This window comes from Hibiscus syriacus, unplaced genomic scaffold (assembly GCF_006381635.1).
Source record: "Hibiscus syriacus cultivar Baekdansim isolate YM2019G1 unplaced genomic scaffold, ASM638163v2 tig00116946_pilon, whole genome shotgun sequence".
NCBI lineage: Eukaryota > Viridiplantae > Streptophyta > Magnoliopsida > Malvales > Malvaceae > Hibiscus > Hibiscus syriacus.
Window position 1 is genome coordinate 492982 of NW_024063481.1, and position 24259 is coordinate 517240.

Below are 24259 nucleotides of genomic sequence, written 5' to 3' on the forward strand. Positions count from 1 at the left end.
ACAGGCAGAATGGCTAGATGGCAAATGTTATTATCTGAGTTTGATATTGTATATGTCAACCAAAAAGCGATAAAAGGAAGTGTCATAGCTGATTTTCTGGCCAGTCGTGTATCAAATGATTATCAGCCTTTGAGTTTCAATTTTCCCGATGAAGATTTGTTGTGCATATCCATGAATGAAGAAGTCAGAACAAATGATGCATCTGCATCTTGGAAGCTTTACTTTGACGGAGCATCCAACGCCTTGGGACGAGGAATCGGGGCAGTGTTAATTTCTCCAGAAAATATTTATTATCCCTTTACAAGTAGACTGGAGTTCTTTTGCACCAATAACATGGCGGAATACGAAGCTTGTGTCATGGGATTGAAAGCAGCTATAGAAAGAAAAATCAAATGTCTAAAGATATATGGAGATTCATCGTTAGTGGTGTATCAATTACGAGGAGAATGGGAAACAAAAGATCCCAAATTGTTGGAATACCGAAATTTTACCCTCAAATTAGTGAAATAATTTGAGAAAGTCACCTTCAATTATCTCCCTCGAGAAGAAAATCAAATGTCCGATGCTTTGGCTACATTAGTTGCTATGTTTCAGGCAACTAAGAAAGTTGATATGATGCCAATCAAAATGCAAGTATATGAAATTCCTGCACATTGTTATAGTGTGGAGGAAGAGGTAATGGTAAACCATGGTATCATGATATCCTGTAATATATCAAAAATCAAAGTTATCCACAAAATGCATATGAAATTGATAAAAGAACCTTGAGAAGAATGGTTGCTGTATATCTTCTTGATGGAGAGATTATGTATAGAAGAAGCAATGATAAAATGCTATTGAGATGTTTAAATACCAGTGAAGCCAGAAGCATCATTGAAGAAGTACACAGTGGAATATGTGGAACACATGCAAATAGTCTTTCCATGGCCAGAAAAATAATGAGATATGGATATTATTGGGCTACCATGCACACATATTGCATTGATTATGCAAGGCAATGTCATAAATGCCAGATATATGCAGACAAGATTCATGTACCCCCATCTCCTTTACACGTAATGACAGCACCCTGGCCATTTTCTATGTGGGGAATAGATGTCATTGGTGCAATCACACCAAAAGCATCGAATGGACATTGCTTCATCCTTGTGGCAATTGATTATTTTACCAAATGGGTTGAAGCTGCTTCATATGCCAATATTAAGAGGTCCACAGTCTGCAAATTCATAAAGAAAGAGATAGTTTGCCGGTATGGCCTACCAGAAAGGATCATTACAGATAATGCTCTGAACCTGAACAACAAAATGATGACCGAACTTTGTGCACAGTTTAAGATCAAACATGCAAAATCAGTGGCATATCGTCCAAAGATGAATGGGGCAGTTGAAGCAGTAAATAAGAACATCAAAATAATTATTACAAAGACCACTGAAACTTACAAAGATTGGCACGAGAAGTTACATTTTGCTTTATATGCATACCGAACTACTGTTTGAACATCTACTGGGGCAACACCTTTTTCTTTAGTCTACTGGATGGAAGCAGTCTTACCAATTGAAGTTGAGATTCCATCACTTCGAATGCTGAGAGAAACAAAATTGGATGAATCCAAATGGACCCAAGCTAGATTTAATCAATTGAACCTTATTGAGGAGAAAAGATTGAAAGCTATTTGCCATGGACAGATGTATCAGAAACGGATGATGAAGTCTCATGACAAGAAAGTACATCCAAGAGAATTCCAAGAGGGTGATCTAGTACTAAAAAAGATCTTGCCTATACATAAAGATTTCCGTGGGAAATGGATGCCTAATTGGGAAGGGCCATACGTTGTGAAAAAGGCCTTTTCCGGAGGAGCATTGATCTTGGCAGAAATGGATGGAAAAATTCTGAGAAATCCAATAAACTCGGATTCTGTCAAGAAATATTATGCTTGAAGAAAAAGAAAAAAGAAAAAAAAGAAAGAAAAAAAAGAAAAGAAAAAAGAAAAAAGGGTGTCAAGATGAAAACCCGCAAAGGGCATCTTGTAACCAAAGGAAGGATTTGAGTTGAAAACCTGAATGGGCGGCTCAAATGCATATTGATATTAGGCATCTGGCAATTGAACCCTCTTAAGATTTTGACAGTTTGGGAGAAACTTCACATCTACAAGCATTTTGACAACGTTTGAGATCTTCCAGACAAAAGCTTACATCATTACTCTAAATTGTGTCAATTTGATTAATTTAGAAATACTTATGCTAATAATTTGTTGAGTCATTTGAATTTTTATCATTCTTGTGCTTTCCATAACTTTGAGTTCAATTCTATCTATTTAATTAATAAATTCCAAGTTCAATTTATTTGATATTCAATTTATTTTCGAAAATTCAATTTATTCTTCTATGAATTAACATAATTTTGAAATAAGTTAAAGATTTCTGAATATCACTTTATGTTAATACTTTTAAAGGCATGGAATACAAAGTAAGCAAATCATCACCATCATAAAGCCATGAACAAGTCATTCTTTGCACTCTGGTTATATAGGGTAACATTGGTTACAGTATTCCAAAATTTGAAGATGACAAGTTTTACTGTCAACTAAACCGTTCCATGATTCGAAAAGAGTGGGATATATTGGAGCAGTAGAAGAGACAGTTTGTTGTAGCAATCATTGTAAGTAAATGCACCAACAAAAATCTTCAAGCCCATGAATGATGTTTATTTCTTTCAGTAAGGTTGTTACGCTGGATGCCACCGACAACAAGATCAAGACTGTTAAAACTACTCATCAATTGCTCCAAGCGATCATCATTCAGTTCTTGCACATCTGTTTTCAAAAGTATGCCAAGACAGTAAAAGGCAACCTCTGCATCATTGATCCCAGAGAAAAGAGACAGGACTTTGATACCACCATGGAACATGTCTCTATACAGATCCTTGTATATGGTTTTTTAGGGAAACCTAGAAGCATTTCCACCTCATCAGATTCAAGTGGAAAAAGTGCCGTGTGCTCATAGCATCTTCTGGAAGTGTTCTTTGAGTTATCTGATCTGGTTTGGTATGAACCCCAAAAAACCAATCATTGAATTTGAAAGATGAATGTGCTCATAGCATCTTTTGGAAGTGTTCTTTGAGTTATCTGATCTGGTTTGGTATGAACCCCGAAAAACCAATCATTGAATTTGAAAGATGAATATGCTCATAGCATCTTCTGGAAGTGTTCTTTGAGTTATCTGATCTGGTTTGGTATGAACCCCAAAAAACTAATCATTGAATTTGAAAGATGAATGTACTCATAGCATCTTCTGGAAGTGTTCTTTGAGTTATCTGATCTGGTTTGGTATGAACCCCGAAAAACCAATCATTGAATTTGAAAGATGAATGTGCTCATAGCATCTTCTGGAAGTGTTCTTTGAGTTATCTGATCTGGTTTGATATGAACCCCAAAAACCAATCATTGGATTTGAAATAAAGAGACTCAATAGCATCTTCTGGAAGTGTTCTTTGAGTTATCTGATCTGGTTTGGTATGAAACCACAGAACCAATCATTGGATTTAAAAGATGAATGTGCTCATAGTACAAATAAAGAGACCCAATAGCATCTTCTGGAAGTGTTCTTTGAGTTATTTGATCTGGTTCGGTAGGAACCACAAAACCAATCATTGGAATTAAAAGATGAATTGCATGATCGTCTTCATTAAGAAGCTTCTTTTCAAGCTCCTTCTGCTTATTTCTTTCCCAAAAATCATAGCCCAAGTTTCGCCTTTTCTTGTAATTGGGATCATTGCATAATGGCTTCCTACCTTTTACCGGAAGAAGTGCGTCAGCAGCATTAGCCATTTGAGCAGCACATATAAAATCTGTCAATTTTGTAATTGATGAATCTGAACCATATCTCTTTAGGGCTATTAAAACCTCAGCCTTTGAGAATCCCATTTCTTTTCAAGTATAACAGTTTACTCTCCTCATCAGAATCAAAATTCAAGATTTTCTCGGTATTAAAAGAACTATCGATATCTGTGAAATCATCTTGAAAGATCACTTCATAATCAGATGAGTTGTTATCAGAATCAACATGTTGCATGAATGCAAGCTTTTCAAGAGCCTATACAATTGAGTTTTATTCTCAAGAAATTTTGTGACATTATATCTACATCTACATTTGTCAAAGATGATAGATTCTCTGATTTGAAGAAGAAAGATTTATTGGGTTTCTACAACTGAAGAAATACTCAGTTCACCAATCTGAAATCAAATAACTTAACATTCATGCATCATATTTAAGCATTTGCAAAAATAGGTGCATTTTCATTCATTCTCATCCATGTTGAATTTTGACAGGAATTTTAAAGATTTTTAGCAAAGATTCAAATCCATCATTTGATGGATCAGCTTTTCCAGAAAAAAAGTTCATAATGAGAAGAACTCATCTGAAGAAGGAAGAAGAAGTTCATAATGAGAAGAACTTGTTCAACCTTTTGTTTAAATTCATCATTTGATGGATTAACATTACCAGTTCGAGTTCATAATGAGAAGAACTCATCTGAAGAAGGAAGAAGAAGTTTATAATGAGAAGAACTTGTTCAACTTTTTGCTTGAATTCATCATTCAATGGATCAGCATTACCAGTTCGAGTTTATAATAAGAAGAACTCATCTGAAGAAGGCAGAAAAAGTTCATAAGGAGAAGAACTTGTTCAACCTTTTGTTTAAATTCATCATTTGATGGATTAACATTGCCAGTTCGAGTTCATAATGAGAAGAACTCATCTGAAGAAGGAAGAAGAAGTTCATAATGAGAAGAACTTGTTCAACTTTTTGCTTGAATTCATCATTCAATGGATCAGCATTACCAGTTCGAGTTCATAATAAGAAGAACTCATCTGAAGAAGGCAGAAAAAGTTCATAAGGAGAAGAACTTGTTCAACCTTTTGTTTAAATTCATCATTTGATGGATTAACATTTGCCAGATAAAGTTCATAATGAGAAGAACTCGTCATCTGAAGAAGAAGAAGTTCATAATGAGAAGAACTTGTTCAACTTTTTGCTTGAATTCATCATTCAATGGATCAGCATTACCAGTTCGAGTTCATAATAAGAAGAACTCATCTGAAGAAGGCAGAAAAAGTTCATAAGGAGAAGAACTTGTTCAAGTTTTTGCTTGAATTCATCATTCAATGGATCAGCATTACCAGTTCGAGTTCATAATAAGAAGAACTCATCTGAAGAAGGCAGAAAAAGTTCATAATGAGAAGAACTCATCTGAAGAAGAAGAAATTCACAATGAGAAGAGCTTGTTCAACCTTTTACATAATTTTATCACAAAAGGAGATATATTAGCATCAACCTTTCCAGAGAAAGTTCATAATGAGAAGAACTCATCTGAAGAATAAGAAGTTCATAATGAGAAGAGCTTATTCAAACTTTTGAATGACTCTATCACAGAAGGAAATAGGAAATAGGTCAACCCCAGCGGAAAGTTCATATGAGAAAAACTCATCTGAAGAAAAAGATAATGAGAAAAATTCTGAACATCTCCATTTATAATCAAGTGTGAAGTCAAATGAAAAAACTTATTATCTTTTCGTCTTTGCTCTATTCTTGTTAACACAAGAATAAGCAAAGAGGGGCAGCTAAAGATACTCATTTTTTTCATTTAAATATTATTTATATTATTATTATTATAATTATAATTATTATTATTATTATTATTAAAAAAATAATTACAGGCCCAATTACAAGTAAACCCAACCCAGTTTACAAACAGACCGGAGCCCAACCCGACCAGGCCCAACAGAACCCTTCTAGGGTTTCCATCATCTCAACCAGCTGCCAACGATCTCCACCGTTGGATCTGGCAAGATCCAACGGTCCAAAGCTCTCCAACAAGAAACCCTAGGGTTATGATAGCCTAGGTAAGCCACGCGGCTCTGCCTCAGTTTCCAATCACCGCTGCCGACACTCTTTCCCACCAGCTGTTGCCACCACGTCTACCGAAGGCTCCAGAAGGTCGACCGTAGCCGCACACGTCTCCCCCAAACGGTGAGTCACCACTGGAAGTCCGGTGACTCACCGAAGAACCCCTTTTGGACCAGTCCAAAGCCATCACCGGTGGTGGCTATAAAAGCCACCGAGCCCCTGCCAACAAGAAAAAGGGAGGAAGAACGACAACCAGCAAAAACAAAGAAAAAAAAAGAGGGAAAACGGAGAACAAAAAAAACAAACCCACAACACAGCAACCAAAAACAAAATGAAAGAAAGAAGAAAGGAGAGAAGCTTACCGAGGAAGCCACGATCGCCGGACCTCTTCAAACGTCACCAAAAACCTTCGAAGATCGAAGGTACTTTCCTAGATTTGCTCCGATCGGGAGCTATTTAAGAAAAAATAGCACCGGAACCGTCATTAGGACGATCCGATCTACGTTTTAGTGTAAAAAGAGAGAGAGAATTTGGCTGCCGGCCGGAGTGCTTCTCTCTGTTTTAGAGAGAAGCGAGAGAATTTGGAATTCTCTCAGAGAAAGAGAGAGAGAGGGAAGAAAGGAAATGAGAGCTGGCCCTTCGGGCCAGCCGGTTTCAGGCTTAAATAGCCCTGCCCGAATGACGTCGTTTCGGGGAGGGCTATTTGTGTAATTAACTAAGGGTTAAACCCTTTCCGCAGCCATCCTAACTTGTAACCCTTACGTTTTAGTCACTAAATCGAATTTATAATCCTTTTAATTTGGTCTCTAAATTTTATTTATTTATATTTTAGCCCTTAACCGTAATTATAAATATTTTAGATAAATTACTGATTTAATCCTTTAATTTTAATAAATAATATTTTAATCCTGAGTATATATTTTTAATTTATTTTAATCTAATATCCGAATTTTATATAATTTTATTTTAGTCACTAAATTAAATAAATAAGGAAAATGGCATGTTTAATCCTTATAATTTTAAATAATTATGAATTAGGTATTTAATTTTAATTTTATTATAATTTAGTCACTAATTTTAAATATTTTCATTTATTTTACTTCTTTTAAATATATAGTTCTAATTGTATTTTTATTGTTCTAATTTTACTTGTTTATATATTTAAATATTTTTTTTATTATTATATAGTCATATAATATATATATAATAAATAATAAATTATATTTTTTACATAAATTATTTTAATATTTATTTATTTATTTTTCAATATCGAAGAAAATGACAGTCTTAATACAACTGGATGTCCTATTCTATATTTTAAAATTAAATTAATAAAAAATTATAATTTTAAATTATTATTAATATTTAATATCGAAGAAAAGAGCTGTCTTAAGGCACCTAGAAGTCTTTTTCTGATATTTCTAACTAAATAAATATTATTTATAAATATATAAAAATTTTTTTCTTCTTATACTTATAATTTTGAAATAATAGGATTATAAATTAAATATATTTTGAATTTTTAAATTTTTAATAATAGAGACAATTTATAATTAAAAATACCAATTTTGGGCGTTGTAGGGGTGCTAATCCTTCCCTAAACGTAACCAACCACGAATCCTTTTTTATTATTAAAAAGAATGAATTTTTGGTTAAAACGCATATTAGTTTATCTTTTAATTGATGTTTTCTTAAAAATACTTTTAAAAGATTTTTTTTAGGTATTCGACCTACCTGACCCAAAAGGCCGATGGCGACTCTCCCAAATTATTTTTTAAAACCATTTATTCACATCACTTTTCCCATCAAATAAATATTTCGTGCCCGGGTGAAAACCGGTTACGACAATGTCTATTATCCTTTTGCAAGCAGATTGGTGTTTTTTTGCACCAATAATATGGTAAAATATGAGGCTTGTGCTATGGGGTTAAGAGCAGCCATGGAAAGAAAAATTTAAGTGCTCAAAGTATATGGAGATTTCTCACTGGTGGTGTACCAATTGCGAGGAGAATGGGAGACAAAGGATTTGAAATTAGTGGAATACAAAAGATTGATCCTTGAATTGGTAAAAGAATTTGAAGATGTCACTTTTAATTATCTCCCTAGAGAAGATAATCAAATGGTAGATGCTTTAGCCACACTGGCTGCAATATTTCAAGCAAATAGAAAAGCTGACATGATGCCAATTAAAATGCAAATATATAAAACCCCGACACACTGTTATAGCCTAGAATAAGAGGTAGATAGTTGTCCATGGTATTATGACATCTTGCACTACATCAAGCATCAAACTTACCCACAACAGGCGTCTGAAATTGATAAAAGGACAATAAGGAGAATGACTGTTGGATATATCTTGGATGAGGAAGTTCTATACATAAAGGGTAGTGATCAAGTCTTGATGAGATGTGTGGATGCCCGAGAAGCAAGAAATATACTTGAAGAGGTGCATGAAGGGATATGTGGAACACATGCAAATGGGCTTTCTATGGCCAGGATGATCATGAGATACATTTACTATTGGGCTACTATGTATTCAGACTGTGTTGATTACGCAAGAAGATGTCACAAATGTCAAATCTATGGAGATAAGATCCATACACCTCCGTCACCCTTGCACGTGATGATTGCACCGTGACTGTTTTCTATGTGGGGCATGGATATCATTGGGGAAATTACACCAAAGGCTACGAATGGACATCGTTTCATCTTTGTGACAATTGATTACTTCACTAAGTGGGTTGAGACTGCCTCATATGCCAATATCACGAGATCGACAATTTACAAATTCATAAAAAAGGATAATTTATCGGTATGGGCTGCCAGAAAGAATTATCACAGATAACGCCACCAATCTGAATAACAAAATGATGGTAGAACTTTGTGCATAGTTCAAGATAAAACATTCTAATTCTGTGACCTATCGTCCAAAGATTAATGGAGCAGTGGAAGCAGCAAATAAAAATATTAAAAAGTTCATTACAGACCACTGATACTTACAGAGATTGGCACGACAAATTACCCTTTGCTTTGTATGCATATCAAACTACAGTGCGAACTTCGACAGGGGAAACGCCTTTCTCTTTAGTTTATGGGATAGAGGCAGTCTTGCCAGTGGAAGTAAAAATCCCGTCACTTAGAATTTTGAAAGATTTGAAATTAGATGAAGCTGAATGAGTTCAGGCTCGGTTTGACCAGTTGAATCTCATTGAAGAAAAGAGATTAAAAGCTATTTTCCACAGTCAGATGTATCAGAAACGAATGATGAGAGATCATGATAAGAAAGTTCGTCCAAGAGAATTTCGAGAGGGTGATCTGGTGCTAAAAATATCATGCCAATTCATAAAGATTTCCGAGGGAAATGGATGCATAATTAGGAAAGTCCATATGTTGTCAATAAGGCCTTCTCTGGTGGAGCGTTAATTTTGGCAGAGATGGATGGGAAAAAAATTGAGAAATCCTGTAAACTCAGACTCTGTCAAAAAGTACTATGCTTGAAGAAAAAATGAATGAATGAAAAAATGAAAATGAAAAAGAGAAAATGAAAAGAAAAAATGAAAAAATGAAAAAAGAAGAAAAAAATGAAAAGAAAGAAAAGAAAATGAGGGATCGAGATGAAAATCCACAAAGGACATCTTGAGAATCTGATATTTTGAGAGAAGCTTCACGTCTACAGACATTCTAGCAACATTTGAAGTCCTCCAGACATAAGCTCAATTCAATGCTCCAAGTTACATCAAATGGATTGGTTCAGGAACACTCATGCTAGTGATCCATAAGGGACATCTGACTTGTAGTTCTAAATTTCCACTATTTATATGATTGCCATCACTTTGTAAATTCAATTTCTTGTCAGTAAATTCGAAGTTTGTTATTTTAAGCCCAATTTTATTTGTTTTGTACATACACATAAACATCTTGTAAGTAGATTGACATGACATTAAAAAAGAAAATAAAAGATTTCTTGGTATTACTTTGAACTAATATTTCCAGTACAGAGAGTCTAAAGTAAGTCAAGACCCTAATACTCGTGTATATAGTCGAAGAGTGTAGGGTAAAACATAGCTAAGGAAAATGCATGTGAGCTAAAATCTCGAAAAGCACATTAAAAACAATGATATTTTGGTGTGTGCTAAGACTGAATCTTGTCAAGAAATTATTTACTTGACAGAGATGAGCAGTTCAAATGGAAGAAGAAAAGGATTTGTATGGGAACGAGAAAAATGAGAACTGGTATAAAGTAGCCCAAGCAAAGTGTGGAACACAAATGAAAGATCAAATGACGTATTTGAATTGAAGATTTACATGACAACAGAGCTCACCATATTAAAACGACATCATGCATACATCAGTAGGCATATATAAATAGGAGCATACTCACCCATTCATGTTCATTGAAATGCTTTAACAGAAATGCAGGGATATTCAACAACAACTATAATTCACCCCCAGAAGGAGGTGAATCAAAATTTCCAGAAGAGTTCATAATGAGAAGAACTCGTCCTAAAGGAGAAGGTTCATAATGAGAAGAGTCTGTTCCTTTCAAATCCACCGCAGAATGAGGTGAACCAACATTTCCAGAAGAGTTCATAATGAGAAGAACTCGTCTTAAAGGAGAATGTTCGTAATGATAAGAGTCTGTTCCTTTCCAATTCACCCCAGAAAGAGGTGAATCAACATTTCCAGAAGAGTACATAATGAGAAGAACTCATTCGACAAAAGGAGAAGAAGTTCATAATGAGAAAAACTTGTTCAACCTTAGCTCGATTCATCGCATATGGAGTTGAATCAGCAACACCTCACTTGAGGGCTCAACATTTCAGTGGAGAGTCATAATGAGAAGAACTCATCTGATGAGGGAAAAGAAGTTCATAATGAGAAGAACTAATCTAATGAGGGAAAAGAAGTTCATAATGAGAAGAACTTGTTCAACCTTAACTTGTTTCCATCGTATACGGAGTTGGAACAACACTAACATTTCATTCATCACAGAATGAGATGGATCAAACATTGTCATCTAAATCCATAACATAAGGAGCTGGATCGGCATCACTATTGGGTCAACTATCACGGAAAGAGAAGAATTGACATTTGCAATGAAGATGTTGCAATGTGACAAGAAGAGACCAATATGAAAAATGGTGCTTTTATATCTTTGCTTCATTCTCGTTTCGCGGTAATGAGCAAAGAGGGGTATCTATAACCACTATTTTTCATAACCCTAAAACCCATAACCCCTATTTAAACCTAATAGAACCCTAACCTAACTATACCCTAGGGATATCATGCCTTCAGCCTCCAGTGCCATGCCGGTCCAAGCTTGCTCAACAAAACCCCGGAATATCCGGAGCATTAAAAACACTTCATCATTAACACAGTGGATCCATGGTATATCTAGGATTTTTATTTGTTTTTTTAACCTATGTAAAATCGGTTATAAGAATCGAACTATGTAACAAGAGAAAAGGGTCTTGGATTTCTCTCGTTTTTTTCTAGTAGAAATACAAGAGCCTTTGGAAAGGTAGTTTTTTTTTTTGTTTAAAAATAATAATACAAAGCTTAAATAATTTTTTAGGGAAAGAAATAAGTTAAGAGTTAGATTACCTTGCGTTTATTGCGTTCTTCGAGAAAAATAGGGTCGTCAGAGAGGGTTAATAGTCGGGTTAGTTGAGTTTAAGCAGCAGCTCCGCCGTGTGGGGTGGCTCGTTTTGGGTATAGTATCTCTCGGCCAAAGGATGGACGAGGGGGGCTCAGCTGGGTTTTCCTAGGGGTTTATCGGAGAGGGTTTTTGACGAGGTGATGGTGCGAATGAGAGAATGGCCACCCATGTAGGGTGGCCGGGATGGTGATGTCTTGGTTCTTTAGAGTGAGCGACTGTCGTGGGTGAGAGAAGAGGAAAAGGAGAGGAGATTTGGGTTTAAAAATCCACGGGCAGAAGTGAAATCTGGTAAGGGGGAGTTGATATCTTAACATTTTTGGGTAAACCACGCTAAGGTCCCTGGACCTTTAGCGTGTTTTACACTATGGTCAGTAGTTTTAGGTTAAATCACCCTTCTGGTCCTTTATGTTTAAGGTAATTCACGTTTTATTAAATTTTTAGGTTAATCATGCTTTAAGTCCCTTCCATTTTAGCGTGTTTTGTGATTTGGTCACCAGTTTCTGCTTATTTTACATGATTTGCGAATTAGATACTTGGTTCTGTATTATTTTAATTTAGTCCTCTACTGTATGTATTTTTTTTGTTCGAGATTGGCTACTGATATTTATGATATTCCATTTTAGTCCTATAGTTATGGTTTTATTATGATTATAATGATTCTGTTTTGATTATGTTCTTGTTTCATGCCATGATATTTATTTATTAATGTTTAAGATCCTAAGGTTACTATATATTTATTTTTGTCACTATATAGTGAGTAGATCCATATGTATATTATTTACTTTACCATTAAAGTATGTTTTATATTTTATATATTTATTTTGTTTGTATTATTATTATATATTACTTTGTACGCAGGTGGGCACCTGAGGTAAAAGAAAGTTAAAACCAACTTGAATCTGAATTTACGTTTTCTTGTTTAAATTGATTTCATTTCACTTTATTAGTTTGGGTAGCTTTTTGTTATAATGCCATAGGTTCAAATTGTGGGCTATCCATGATACCATTTAGTTTAACTGTCTTTACTCCTTTTTTTTCTTCAACCAGTTGGATAAGGTAGTTGGAGACAGTTTAGCAGTGGTGGATTGGAGGCGCTCATTTTACTCGAACATGATTGCCCGTACTTCATACTCTGTAACAGTGGCAATTTGCAGGCAATTTCTTCACTTCAATGTGCTGTGTCTTACTATAAATGTGATAAAACATTTTAATTCCGAATAATAGGTTCATGTTGTGACTTTGTTTCCTTCTCGGTGAACAAACTTTTCTGTCTTGAAATCTGAATTTCGAAGCTTAAGAAAGAATAGAGATATTTATTTGCTGCGTAAGTTTTTTTTTCTTTTTTTAAGAGAGTTTACTGTGTACAATTATGATTTGATTTTAACTCTAATGTATTGCCCCCCTTTTCCAGTCACAGTGTCCTTAAAAATCATCAAGCAGGGCAAGACACGCCATTGTCTGCTATCTACAAGGTAATTCCTGCTTCAGTGGTTCTAATGATGTCGGTCACGTTTAGGAGGACATTTACAAATTTAACTTTTTAGAATTGTTTGTATTTTGTACTTAAGATCTGTCATCATGAAGAAAAAAATAGACCAAATTGCTGTTGATAAGTGTAGAAATAAACATGTAACTATTGCTTCCAACATGCTGTATGAATTGCTGAATTCATCCTTCTTGTACCCTGATGATTTTTGCAATTTTAATTCTATAACTTCAGTTATTTTTATGTAAAACCAAATGCTGTTTCCTGAAAGGATTGCTTAATGTCCTTGCTGACACTGGATGCTGTATATTATTTTATTGTCAATCTTTCATTCTGCTGTCCTGCAGGTTGTGAAGACTGTTTATGCATCTCCCAGTCGAGTAAATTTTCATTTGGACTCAAAAAAGGCAAGCCTTCCTATTTTCCAGGAAACTATGGTGATAATGATTTTTTCTTCAATTTTCTGACATGTTCACTAATATGTATACAGGAAGTTTAGACAACACCTGCCTATCCAGACATCTGTTTTGCAATAGATGATTTTGACTCTACTTTTGATGCAGTGGTAAATGCTTTCATTTTCTTTATAAAGTTACCAATTGGTGTTGTTTATGATCATATTATTGCATAAATGCACATCATAATATTATCTTTTTTTTCAAATTAATTTGATTATGATGAAAATTTAAATTTAAGCACACTATTGCACATTTTGCCAAAGAGTAAGATGCAAGTGGTAGTGGGTTTCAACATGGCTAGTATTACAACCTTCCTCTTGTAACCCATTTTAAAAGCTGTGATCTAATGAGAAGTTGGAACTTGCTATTTGTGAAGGATGTATAAGGACCAAAGCCTCTTCTTTTATTGTGGATTTGCTTCTTTTCTCGTTTATACTGTTGTCCTGTTGTTCTTTGTTATTTATATAAAGAAAAATTATAAAAAAAAAATTTATATAAAAAAATGCCGGATTTCATGGAAGCAGATCTTTTTGTTAATTTTAGGACTTCCAATGTATCTCTGACATTTTTATCCTCATGTAGGTCTTGACCGATACAGATCATTGCTATTGTGTGCTTCTTAATGCACTTGATGGGGCAGCATTTCCTAGTGAAAAGGGTACAAATGATAACACTTCCAGTAACAAATCACCATTAAGAGTAGATACTAATTCTGTGAAGACGAAAAACAGTAAGGTTTGCATCCTTTCTCAGCTTTGTGATAATTTATGTGTGTATTGGTTCCATGATCAACCAGAATCTTGACTTTTGAAGGAGGTAATTAGAACTTCTTGGTTTTTTATGTTGCTGTAAGATTGTCAAGTGTACTATAATTTTCTTGGTTGAAAAAAATATTGCAGAACATGCCAAAATATTTTTTTTCTTTGAGATGCCTATTTTCCTTGAATAACTTATAAATATTCCCTTCCTCCTTTATCAGAATCGTGAATTTTTTATTTTTCTTTTGCCTGTAATGAATGTTACTTGCAGTCAAGACACCAATATATAGAATGCCTTCTGAATTCTTATTATTCTTTTTGCTGTGAACAACAGATTGATAAGTAAGGCGCTAGTGGCGTGGCATAGTTGACTAGGACTTTAGTGGGCTTTCTAATTTCTAACAATGATGCATTTCACTGAGAAAGAGTCTTTACATTTTTCCTGTGAACATTCAAAGTATATTAACATAAACGATGAAAGTGGTATATAATTATTTTTCCTAATGTTTGTTGCATTTAATGATGCCAACTAGGAATATTTTATCATCATGAACAAGTTTTGTAGATGTAAATAACATTTTGTTAGCATCGAATGAACTGATACCATTGAATTCTGTAAGCTGGTTAGGAATTATATAGGTGCAACAGTACTTGGTTGGAATATCAGTTTGCTGACAACTTGACATGCTGCTAATTGTTATTGCAGCTCACACTTTTTCCTGGATTTGTCAGCTATCAAATGGTTCGGGATGCATATGATGGTACACTATGGAATCAGTCTTCCAAACAATTGCCTTCGGTGTTTTGTTCATTCAGAATTCTGCAAAAACCTAGGGCATCATCTAATAAATATTTTTCTGCTTTGTGTTTATGAAATTGTGACGAAGGAATTGATTTATATGTGGAACACGCAAGAGTGGCATATTTAGCATTGGATTCTGTTCTTTTGATTAAGCAACAGCTAACTTACCTTTTAGTAATCATGCAATGGGTTTGAACCCCCGTAGGTTCCTTTTGATCAACATTTGTTGAGAAACATGCACAATAAGTCTGTAAATTTCCAGTTTATTTCATGTTGAGTAAGCTTGGTCTAGTTTAAAGGGTGCTAGAAATGTAGAATGCTTAAATTATGTTCTGAACAGCCTATCCTTGGCGTATATTTTATTCTAAATGTGTTCTTCATGCTTATTTAGTACTCATTTCATATCATTGTCCTTACTTTTGCAGCTGGGAGCTCCGGATTTGGAAGTCTTCTGTCAATTGCTTATTCCTCTAGCAATAAAGATAGACTTTACATGAAAGGTCCTGGAGGACGTGGGGAAGTTGAAGTGGTTGTTTCAGGTGTGGTGGGTAAGTAAGAAACTCGTTTGTAGAATCTATCTTCTAAAATTTAATTCTTAATTTGCTTTTTCCTCAATGCTTATGTAGATTAGATGTTTCAAAATAAGTTTAACGTGTCCAATTCATCAATCATTATGTTAATTTCAAAGCAACTATTATTGTGGGGTATTGAGCATATTAGCTGACTGATGTTAAGTGAATGATGCATGCAAGTGTTGAGCAGAATATTGAATCACCTTTTCTTATCAGATCAAAGCAAGATGGACTGGGGCCCCTTTTCACCAATCATATCAAAAAAGGGTTTCGGACTTGGCTCAATTGTTCGTAAAGCAGCTTCAGTTGCATCTGTAGCAGCAAAGAATGCTTATGCAGCTGCTGCTGCCACTTCATCTTCTGAGGAGGAGATGATACCTCTCAAATGCTGCTTAATATCTATAACATTGCCCTGGGAAGATATTGCTTATGATCTTTTGTTCAAGGTAAGATCATATTTCGCAATTGCTTTTGCTGCTAGACTGATTTCGTGCTACACGCCAATGACCAGGCTAACTTCATTTTACGTTTATTACCGAACTCAGGGTAGTCCTCCAGTGAACTTGTAGATGGCTTGTAATCATGTTGTCAAAATCTAGAAAACATAGTAGGAGCTAGCTGTGGAAGGGAAAAGCGTTCTAGAAGTGCGAGTGAAAAAATTTCCAGCATGAAAGGGGGATTTAGCGTTATCTCTATATACATTGGCGTTGGGGGGTGTGATGGAATAGTGTACATTATTAATTGCAAATACTAGTTTGTTCTTTGTGATGCTTCCATTCTATCAGTTTCATTTACATTCCTAGTGGATTTAAAGGTTTTATGATCGACTTTACTCTCTTCTATTCTCATTATTATTTTTATTATTATTAATTTTGCAGTATTTAGTTAGTTAGTCAATGAAGAATGTACGCTTCTAGCCTAAATTGGTCTTAAATGATCTAATTTTATTTCACTCATATTTTCTGTTTATTTTGACTTTTTCAATATGTTCTCCTCCGGTGTAATTTTTTAAACTATTTTTAATATTTTACTTAAAATGCTTTTATATTTTTAAAAGGTTTAAATGCATCATTTCCCCTAAACAATGCACTTTGTACAGAGTTGTTCCTTAAGCATTAATTCCCTAAAAAAGTTAAGGATAAATTATATATTTAGTCACTCAATTATTCTCATAATTTTTGTTTTGGTCACTTAATTATTATTCTTCTCATAATCATCACTAAACTTAAATTAATTTCTTAAATGAGTTTTATATATTTAGTCACTCAATTATTCTCATAGTTTTGTTTTGGTCACTCAATTATTATTCTTCTCGAAATTGTCACTAAACTTAAATTAATTTCTTAAATGCGTTTTAATTTGTTTGGGGTTCAATCCCTTCTAAAGTTTAATAATGCGAAATTTCAAACTCTTATTTTTTTTAAGATAATTTCCTCAATAGCATAATTGTTTATGTGCTTAATTCTTCGTATAATCTAACATATTTGAGTCACATGTATATTTAGACTTCAGAACTACAAATGTTCAAATATTAACGAGAGTATAAGTAATGAAGCATAATATTAAGGACTAAATCCAAGGACAAGAGTAATCACATGATCATAAATTTAGCAAAATATTCCAATGTCAACCAGCTGCGACGTATGAATGACTGTATAAATGTATGTCCTTCAGAAATGGCTTACATGAAAATTTAGATTTAAGTTTAGTGATGATGTTGAAAAAGGAAATAGATGACCAAAACAGAATTGTGAGAATAGTTGAGTGACTAAATATGTAATTTGATGTACTTCAGCACCAGAAGAGCTAGTCTTCCTTTCAGTGTACGTGTTTGTGGCTGTATATGGCCTTTTCTTTTCCTTATTTTTTCTGGAGGGAAGCTTAAATGGCGTGTACCATGATATCGTTGAGGAAACAAAGGGAACTCTACTGTTTACTAACAGACCTAAGCTCATTGCTCATTGCTCATTGCTCATTGCTCATTGCTCATTGCTCATTGCTCATTGCTCATTGCTCATTGCTCATTGCTCATTTGCTCATTGCTCATTGCTCATTGCTCATTTGCTCATTGCTCATTGCTCATTTGCTCATTGCTCATTGCTCATTTGCTCATTTGCTCATTGCTCATTTGCTCATTTGCTCATTTGCTCATTGCTCATTTGCTCATTTGCTCATTTGCTCATTGCTCATTGCTCATTTGCTCATTTGCTCATTGCTCATTGCTCATTTGCTCATTTGCTCATTTGCTCATTGCTCATTTGCTCATTGCTCATTGCTCATTTGCTCATTTGCTCATTTGCTCATTGCTCATTTGCTCATTGCTCATTGCTCATTTGCTCATTGCTCATTGCTCATTGCTCATTGCTCATTGCTCATTTGCTCATTGCTCATTGCAATGAGGGTTGTCTTTCTTTTCTTGGACCACATTATTGGCTAATATATGGATCATCAATTCTAGTCTATAATCTAAATTGTAAACTTTTTTTTAATGTTATTGCATGAAAAACAGGAGCAATAATCCGCTTTTCTTCTCATCTTTTTAGTTTTATTGATTTGGCACGCCGAGTACATAAAACTAATCACAGTCCACTTGATTTTAGTTATCTAACATTGTTAATTTTGTTTAGGGATCTCGTTCTGAAGTGCTGGAACAAGAGAAATTACAGCCAAGGAACAACATGCTTAAGGTTTGTATTTTTTATCATAGAACTTGCATTATCTTCTTTTGTCACCAATTATTAGCATATACATATTCATTTTTATTTGTTTTCTGATGTTCCAATTTGCAGTATGAACTAGAGCGTGAGAAGCTTGAAATGGAACTGGAAGAGGAAAGATCACAGAAAGAACGAGAACAACACATTGGAGACCAGCAGCAGAAGATTGAAAACCTAAGTTGTCTGGTTTAAGATGGTGATAGAAGTTCTAGTCAGGTATAACCATAGTCTGATTGTGGTTCCTAAACAACAAGATCGCCACCTCTAATTTGTGAATCCCCTAAGCTCATTCCATGGAAATCAAGTCATCTGTCCATCTCTTAGAACACTTCATTTATCTTTTTCTTCTGGCTTCTGCTTTCTTGATTTCGTATAGTCTTATTTCAGTAAATCAGATGCCACAAAACTTAAACCTTTGAAGTAAAAAATTTCCCGTGTCTCATGACCTTCCTCTGTCATATGTTTAGCTACAGATTAGAGCAAATGTTTTAACTTATAATGTACAAATTTACAAATGAGGTATAAGGCAGTAGCTGAATCATGGTAGCAAAATCGTTTTATATTATAATCTTTTAGCTAGTCTCATGGACTACTTTTTTCTCTATGGACTATTAAAGAATCATTTAGTAATTGAGTCAATTCTTATTATTTTTGCATTTATCTATGTGATGCGGAAACTTGATTACTTTTGGTGAGGGCAGGATTCCATGAAAGAAAGTCCAAAAGATGAAAGTAACGATATAGGAGACGATTTTAAAACCCGTTGTTTTAAAACGGCTGGCATCGCCTTTGTTGCCATGAGATCAAATAATTCAGAGTTGCCAGATTTGAGTCCACTTCAAGATTCTTTTAGCAATGAAGCTGATGCGGACACTTGGTTCAAAATGAATAAAGGCTAAGTTGCAGATCTTGATTCACTTCAAACAACTCCTGCAAGAAAAGTTCAATCATTTCCACCCCAAGATATAGCTCCTGTGAGTCGATAATTCCAAGTCATTTTTCTTCTTCATTTGTTATTGTATGTTTTTCGAAGCCCAGAAAAAGAAAATGGTATTGGACAGCTGCATAAAATTTTAACTTACTATATGACTGCATGTTCAGGATTTCTCAAATGATAACTACAAAGCACAACTCCAAAATCTCAAGAGACGGATAGAACTTGTCATCGAAGAGAAGAATGAACTGGAGATCAGTATGTGGCTTACATTCCACTTTTTTCTTGATAAGCATGTTGGATCTCTCCTTAATTGGAGAGGTTCTAGAAAATTCTAGAGCTTTCTGGAGAAGTATAGAATTTTCTAGAACATTCCGGGGAACTCTAGAGAAGTGTAGAACTCTCTAGAAGCTTGTGTAAGAGTGTGGAATCCTCTGGAATATTCTGAAGTTGTGTGGAACCTTATGGAAGAGTATGAAAGAATATGGAAGGGAGTGGAAGAGTGTAGAGATTCTTAGAATGTGTGGAGCATTCTAGATAATTAATCTCCACCCTTGGATGTAAGTAATCTCCACCATTCATTGTGGATGTGGAGTAGTATAAATAGGGGTGAAAGACTTCATTCCTAACCATCCAAGAAATCCAAGCTTGAGAAACTATAGAAACTAGAGAGTTAGAAAGCCTCTTTGAGAGAGAAGAGAGATAGCTTGGGAAGTCTTTATCCTCAAGCTTGAGTGAGCCACCAAGTGTGAGTCAATTTTTTTGAACACATCCTTGTAATCTTACTATTCTTTTGTATAGTGGAAAAATCTCCAAATTGGAGAATTATACTCTTGTGCTCTCTTTACTATCCTTAATCTCTAAGTGTCTATCTTAACTTCACGAAGCGGGAAAGACCGTGATTCCCAACAGTGGTATCAAAGCTAGGTTCATCCATAGCCGTATTTAGCTCGTGCAGTTCAAGATGGAGGTTAACGTTGCTCATGATGGAGACATGTTCAAGCTCACATTCAATAACTACTTATATTGGAAGCCGATGATGGAGGACCACTTGTACTGCAAAGATTTGCATGAGCCCATCATCTACAAAGACAAGGTAGAAGGCAAGAGTGATGCTCAATGGGAGCTACTAAATCGGAAGGTCGTTGCTATGATTCGTAAGTACATTGATAAAACCCTCTTTGAGCATGTTTCTACTTATACAAATGATTATGAATTATGGACAAAGCTTGAGTCCATGATTCAAAAGAAAATGCCTCGTAACAAAGTCAATTTAGTTCGACGGTTGGTGAAATTGGAGTATAAGGATGATCAAAGTATGATTGAGCACTTAAATAATTTCAAGGGGCTTGTAAATCAATTAACAAAAACCGAGATAAAAATCGATGATGAGTTGCAAGCCCTTCTACTCCTTAGTTCCTTACCGGAAAGTTGGGATACACTCGTTGTTACACTTAGTAATTCAGCTCCGGAACGAAAGCTCACCACGGATACCGTTAGTGATAGCCTGCTCGGTGAAGAAGCAAGGGGAATGGAACGAGGGGGTCTATTCATCCCGAAGCTAATATTATTGAGAATCCGGTAGGAATAAAACTCGTGGACATAGTAAAAGCTGAGATCCGCATCAATCTTGAGGTAGATCTAAGTCATGCTCGAAGATTACATGCTACTACTATGGAAGGATGGGCCACAAGAAAATGGAATGTCGATCCTTCAAGAGAGAACAGAAGGCCGGTAATGTTAAGCCAGACCAAATCAACCCAACGAAGAAGTAATAAGAGAATAGTACTACTGCTGTAGTATCAAAAAAAGATCTGCTATATCTTGTTGATGTAGGTAATATCCTAAACATTGTTTATGATGATAACTCTTGGATTGTCGATTTTGGTGCTTCCTTCCATGTTACTCCACATGGAAGTTTCTTCTCATCCTACCTAAGCGGTGACTTTGGTATGGTGCAAATGGGAAATCAAGACAGGAGCAAGATCGTCGGGATAGGAGACATCATTCTGACGACAAGCAGTAGATGCAAGCTTATCTTAAAAGATGTGAGGCATGTTCCGGCGATGCGCCTCAATCTTATCTATACTAGGAAGCTAGATGATGCTGGTCTGATAAATTATTTTGGTGAAGGAAAGTGGAAGTTCACCAAAGGAAGCCTAATAATGGCTAGAGGAAAGAAACAAGGGTCATTGTACGTGATGCAAAGTAAGCTCTACAAAGGAAAAGTAAACATCACCACTGAAGATGTGGAGGTATGGCATAAACGACTTGGGCACATCAGTGACAAGGGTCTTCACATGCTCGCTCGGAAACAACTCCTATCTGACGTTAAAGGTAAACCACTTGATCCTTGTGCTCACTGTTTAGCTGGAAAACAACACATAGTTGCTTTCCAAAGATCTTCTCCCACAAGGAGAAAAAACATCCTAGACCTTGTACACACCGATATGTGTTCAATGTCTGAGAGATCAATAGGTGGTGCATTTTACTTTGTCACCTTCATTGATGATCATTCAATGAAGGTGTGGGTGCATCTGTTAAAATCGAAGGATCAAGTGCTTGACACATTCAAAGAATTCCATGCCCTAGTGGAGCGTGAGACCGGACAGAAGATCAAGTGTGTAAGATCCGACAATGGAGGTGAGTACAGAGGTCCTTTTAAAGCATATTGCAAGAAATATGGTATTAGACTAGAGAGGACTCCACCCAAGACACCACAATTGAATGGACTAGCTCAGAGAATGAATAGAACTATTGAAGAAAGAGTTCGATGTGTGCTCTCTCATGCTAAGTTACCCAAATCATTTTGGGGAGAAGCTATAATGGCAGTGGTTGACATTGTTAACCTCACACTATCAGTTCCCTTGAACGGGGGCATCTCAAAAGAAGTCTGGATGGGCAAAAAGGCTTCATACAATCATATCAAAGTATTTGAGTACAGGGCATTTGTTCACATACCCAAAGTTAAGAGAGCCAAGCTTGACGCAAAGACGAAAAAATGCATCTACCTTCGTTCACCTAAGGATGAATTCAGTTATCGATTTTGGGATTCAGTCAATAAGAAGGTTGTTCGTAGTAGAGACGTTTACTTCGAAGACCAAACAATCGAAGATATCAAAAATTCAGAGAGACCAAGATTGAAAAGTATCAAGAATAACAAACCTACTCCAATTCGACGTAAGGATAATAATACACAAGAAAACAATGATGCTGAAGATCTTTAACCTATGTTAGAGAAAAGCAACCAGGAGACTCATGATGAACCAACTCAGAAAAGCCTCAATCTAGTTCTCCAACATCACCAGAGCCGAGATGATCCTCGAGAGATAGAAGACCATCCACTTGGTATAATAAAGATGAGTATGTTATGCTAACTGATGAGGGGGAGCCTCAAAGCTATAACGAATCAATTAGTGATAGTCATAAAGAAGAATGAAGAAGAGCCATGCAAGAAGAGATGCAATCCTTGCATCTGAATCATGCTTATAAACTTGTGGAGCTACCAAAAGGGAGAAGAACATTGAAGAATAAGTGGGTGTATAGGATCAAAATCGAAGATAATAACTCAAAGCCTCGCTATAAAGCTTGGTTGGTCGTCAAAGGATTCAGACAAGAAAAATGTATAGACTTTGAAGAAATATTCTCTCCCATGGTAAAGATATCATCCATCTGTATGGTCTTTGGCTTAACAGCCGTGCAAGATTTGGAGATTGAACAACTCGATGTCAAGACGACGTTCCTACATGGCGATTTAGAGGAAGAAATCTACATGGATCAGTCTGAGGGATTCAAAGTTCCAGGCAAAGAAAATCTAGTGTGTCGTCTGATTAAGAGTCTATACGGGCTTAAGCAAGCACCAAGACAATGGTACAAAAAGTTTGACTCTTTCATGGTTGAACATGATTTCAAAAAGACGAAAAGCGATCATTGTGTCTTTATGAAAAGGTATGCAAGTGGCGACAATCAAAGTACAATTTATCTGGCAAAGAATTCAACATTTTATTCCCGCGCAAAGCACATAGACACTAGATATCATTGGATCCAAGAAGTTCTCGAAGAAAAGAAAATACATCTTGACAAGTTTCACACAGATGAGAACTAATCAGACATGAGGACCAAGGTAATGCCGACAAAGAAGTTCGAAGATTTTTGTCAAGGTGCCGGCTTGCTAGTACCTCTCAATTAAGTCCAGAGGGAGAGATTTGTTGGATCTCTCCTTAATTGGAGAGGTTCTATAAAATTCTAGAGCTTTCTAGAGAAGTGTAGAATTTTCTAGAACATTTCGGAGAACTCTAGAGAAGTGTAGAACTCTCTAGAAGCTTGTGGAAGAGTGTGAAATCCTCTGGAATATTCTGGAGATGTGTGGAACCTTATGGAAGAATATGGAAGGGAGTGGAAGGGTGTAGATCTTCTTAGAATGTGTGGAGCATTCTAGATAATTAATCTCCACCCTTGGATGTAAGTTATCTCCACCATTCATTGTGGAGGTGGAGTAGTATAAATAGGGGTGAGAGACTTATTCCTAACCATCTAAGAAATCCAAGCTTGAGAAACTAGAGAAACTAGAGAGTTAGAGAGCCTCTTTGAGAGAGAAAATAGATAGCTTGGGAAGTCTTTATCCTCAAGCTTGAGTGAGCCACCAAGTGTGAGTCAAATTTTGTGAACGCATCCTTATAATCATACTATTCTTTTGTATAGTGGAAGAATCTCCAAATTGGAGAATTATACGCTTGTTCTCTCTTTACTATCCTTATTCTCTAAGTGTCTATCTTAACTTCATAAAGCGGGAAAAATCGTGATTCCCAACAAAGCATTAATAGGTGTTTACAGTAAGTTGGAAATTTAATTAACTGCGTGAAACTATCATTTCAAAAATCATTTTCTTTCGCATACTTCTACTTATCGATACCAGACCCGTTAATTCTGATTCAAATCTGAAAATTTGATCCAATCTACTTAAAACTAT

The 24259-nt window shown here is 35.4% G+C and overlaps 1 long non-coding RNA gene and 1 pseudogene across 2 annotated transcripts; both read left to right on the plus strand.

The window, feature by feature from the left end:
• The first annotated feature begins 12410 nt into the window (after nt 1-12410).
• Nucleotides 12411-16309, plus strand: LOC120188512 (annotated as a pseudogene).
• Nucleotides 16310-18542: 2233 nt separating this feature from the next.
• LOC120188507 lies at nt 18543-22734 on the plus strand. Of its 2 annotated transcripts, none has more exons than XR_005522419.1 (4): nt 18543-18572; nt 19058-19330; nt 19458-19548; nt 22722-22734. It is a non-coding gene; the product is annotated as an uncharacterized LOC120188507 (long non-coding RNA). The 2 variants fall into 2 exon arrangements; XR_005522420.1 differs by lacking the exon at nt 18543-18572 and adding an exon at nt 18738-18875.
• The last annotated feature ends 1525 nt before the right edge of the window (nt 22735-24259 follow it).